Source organism: Mizuhopecten yessoensis, unplaced genomic scaffold (genome assembly GCF_002113885.1).
Source record: "Mizuhopecten yessoensis strain PY_sf001 unplaced genomic scaffold, ASM211388v2 scaffold10427, whole genome shotgun sequence".
Lineage (NCBI taxonomy): Eukaryota > Metazoa > Mollusca > Bivalvia > Pectinida > Pectinidae > Mizuhopecten > Mizuhopecten yessoensis.
This window is the reverse complement of record NW_018408541.1, coordinates 1-4418: the sequence shown is the minus strand read 5'-3', so window position 1 is coordinate 4418 and position 4418 is coordinate 1.

Genomic DNA, 4418 nt, shown 5'->3' with positions numbered 1-4418 from the left:
CTTTGCAGAATGTATGACATGATGTCCCTCCGAAATTCTTTGGAACTCACCCGTATCCTCCACCTGTCGAGGATATCCTTTGATCTAGATATACATGTGTGGAGGGAGTTTGACCTAGATATGTTTGAAACGTGAAACGTCACAGTTTGGAAGGGACATACAAGACTGAACATGTCCACAACAGACGATGTTGTAAGGTCTCCCCTTTCATGCTATTGTTAGACTGAACACATCCCGAATTAAACATAGAGCTATAATATGTAGACGTCGACTATCAAAATGTAGAGGTAAAGGTTGTTATTGTAAGAAAAGACATGTTCACAGTAACCCAACTCAGTCAAGCTTTTGAAATGATGTTATCAGCAAGAAACAATTTTCACACTCCGCTAAACTAAATGCTTTAAATTCTGAGCCCGATGTATCGCACTAGTGACATTTCAAGGGTTATAACCTTAAGGCCTAAACATAACCATACATACAGAGAAAAGTTTGTCCCAGCAGCTTATTAGGTTAGAACGTTAGGCTAAAAATTTAGGATTCAATTCCCTAAGTAGCCATTTGATTTATCAAATATAATCAACTTTACAATGAATCACACGAGAAAGTATTTAAATGATGTTATCACCAGGATACTCTACTACAAAGTATATTTCAAGCCAACCATGGAACAGAAATGTGTGAGAAAAACTTTCGCTATACCTGCTCCAATGAACATGAGAATAAAAATGGACACATATTGAAAGTTTCAAAAGTAACAAATTTAATAATCAACAAAGTTAAAGTTTACACATAATTCTACAAAGATTCACATAATAGGTATCAATGTTTTCTAGTTTGACATATAATTACAGCACAATTTAACACCATCGCACAACCCGAGTATTTCTTTATGACAGTTTAGATATTGGCACAGTGAAAACAAATGGAATATTTATGTATAAAAACTTTGGCATATTTGTTTCAGTTTGTATATGATTACAACACCATCACACAATCAGAGTATTTCTTTATAACAGTTTGGATATTGACACAGTAAAAACAAATGGAATATTTATGTATAAACACTTTAAGATATTTGTTTTAGTTTGTATATGATTACAACAACAAAAGTCTTTTCAAGTGAAATTTTTAACCGGTATGATTTAAATTAAAGTGTTTTGTTAAAGAAATTGACACAAAAGTACCTTGACAAAGATTTTATAACATATTTTTATTCAAAAGTATACCTTTTTAAATATAAAACCTCTAACAGATGTGAAAAAGTCTAAAATTCACAGCATTTGTAGAACCATTTTAATCAGAAAACGTTATGTAAACAGGTTGTTTTAGTATTTATGAAGATTTACACCAACGGAAGTCTTTTCAAGTTAAATTTTTAACAGGCATGAGTTAAAAAGTATTTTGTTAACGAAATTGAAACAAAAGTATGATGACAGACATTTTATAGCACATGTTTATTCAAAAGAATAACTTTTTTAATATAAAACCTCTGACAGATGTGAAAAAGTTTAAAATTCTCAGCATTTGTAGAACCATTTTAATAAGAAAACGTTATGTAAACAGGTTGTTTCAGTATTTATGAAGATTTACACAAACGGAAGTCTTTTCAAGTTAAATTCTTAACAGAAATAAGTTAAATTAAAGTGTTTTGTTAAAGAAATTGACACAAAAGTATGATGACAGACATTTTATAACACATTTTTATTCAAATTTATACCTTTTTGAATATAAAACCTCTGACAGATGTGAGTTAGTTTAAAATTCACAGCATTTATAAAACAAATTCAATCAGGAAACGTTATGTAAACAGGTTTTTACATAGTATGTGAGTTTGTTTTAGTATTTATGACGATTTACACCAACGGAAGTCTTTTCAAGTTAAATTTTTAACAGGAATGAGTTAAATTAAAGTGTTTTGTTAAAGAAATTGACACAAAAGTATGATGACAGACATTTTATAACATATTTTTATTCAAAAGTATACCTACTTTCAAATAAAACCTCTGACAGATGTGAGTTAGTTTAATATTTACAACATTTGTAAAACAAATCAATCAAGAAACTTTACGAAAACGGATTTTTACATAGTATGCGAGTTTGTATTAGCATTTATGAAGATTTACAACAACGAAAGTCTTTTCAAGTTAAATTATTTACAGGTATGAGTTTAATTAAAGTATTTTGTAAACGAAATTGACACAAAAGTATTTTGACACACTTTTCATATCATATTTTATGCAAAAGTGTACCTATTTTTAAATAAAACCTCCAACAGATGTGAAAAAGTTTAAAATTTTCAGCATTTGTAGAACCATTTTAATCAGAAAACGTCATGGAAACAGGTTTTTACATAGAATGTGACAGTTCGTTTGATTATTTATAAAGATTTACAAGAACAAAACTCTTTTCAAGTTACATTTGTTACAGGTATGAGTTAAATTAAGGAAATTGACACAAAATTATCTTGACAAACAACTTTTCATAAGATATGTAAAACCAGTGAACACCAACAACAAATGTAGGATACATCAAAGTCGATTTGACTTTTGTCATATTCCCATCTCTACCAACAACACTGATAACTTCTTAGTTTACAAACAAACTCTGTCCACATGTAGGAATAAAAATGGAAACAACATATACCATTTATTTAACGAGTGTTAGAATCAAACAATTGAGAAATAGTTTCAAAAGAAAATAATACTTTGTTCTTACACTTTTCGGAGCAGTGCAGATACAACAGTGAAGTAGGTAAATTTGGTTACTTATACGAATGAGATAGAATACATATGTAAATAGATGTATACACTTCTCTGCATTTCGATATCTATAGAAACAAACAAAAATTTCCTATTTGAATCAATATTTGTTAATAAAATCAAATAATCTTTAAAAAGGGGAAAATATAAAAACCAGCATTTGACAAAGTGTATGACAAAGAAAAATTCCTAATACGCTGTGATTAAAATTTACGCTACAATTTAGCTGATTGATATTCAACTACTTTAACAAAGTGATGTTTTATTTTGATACCTTTCAAAAGTATAATTGCTTTCGGTTCATTTTATATCCAATTCGGATAATTGTTTACTTGATATGGCTACTTTTATAACGTAAGTACTGAACATGTATATAAGTATAAAATGTAAATAATTGTCGGTTGCAGATCTTATAGGTTTTTTGTTTCTAATTGTAAAAAAATTCTTTAGTGTTCGATGCTGGTGATAAAATACCTAATGAGACAGAAAGGAATCGGATGCGGTAGAGATGGTTAAATATTAAAACTGAGAACAAGTTACTTACTCGTCCATTGCATTTGAGTTAACAGAATGGAACACTCACTAGTCTACAGGCGGATATATTTTCTGAAAGAACTCGGAAATCGAGAGTACGATATAGAAAACCCATTATACGAAGTATAAACGTTGATCAGATGAAAGCTCTCGAGAAAATTGTAAAATTCATGATGAATGGCTCGCTCAACATCTTACAACATGATTATGAGACATTTAGAAGACACATGACTATGCTAAGACAAGTCATTTCTCCGGCTATATCTTTAACAAGAAAACGAAATAGTCTTTTAAGGCATCATAGTTTACTGCCTAGATTATTAAGGAAGTATTATCTCAATCAAACGATAATTCTTGAAATTCGAAACGCAGACGAATAGATTCGTATATTGCATTTACATTCTATCTTCGAGTCAATACCACACCGAAAGATTCTACAGACCCACCTTTGGGAGGGAGCAATGCATGGTTGCCAATGATCTCACCACCACCCTATTAAACGCAGCGTCACCATCCACACAACAAGTAGTAAATGCTTAGTTCTTCCTATACGGTATGTTACTTTTTAACTTTAAAATTGATAATATAAACCTGAATTAGATAATCTAAAAAAAAAAAAATATAAATAAATAAATATTGCTTTGAATCATTTTACAAATATTGACATACCATATAGATAGAATTGAGTCCAATGTATCGGATCAAGTGTATAGTAGATACAGAAGGACGTGTTATCCGACAGGATAGAAACTATATACCTTCTAGTTTATGTACAGTTGAGGTTCTATTTGTATGTAATAATACAGATATACATCAAAGATTCATATTTTCGCAAGGTAGTTACAGCTATAAAAATAAAGTATCCAGAATTTAGAAACGAACGGCTTTTTTATGTAGATACAATCATAAGTTTGAAATGGGGTAGGGTTTCGGGGAATATGTCAAATCACATTCGCAGACATCTTATGTATGTGGTTGCCGATGTTATATTTTTTAAATACATTGAAGATTGGGAAGTTGTTACAAACATGGTCATCAGTAGAGATGTTTAATTTGTATAGTGCATACAAAAAAAAACACCAAATGAATGCTAAGTTTACATTTTATTACATACAAAGATTATAT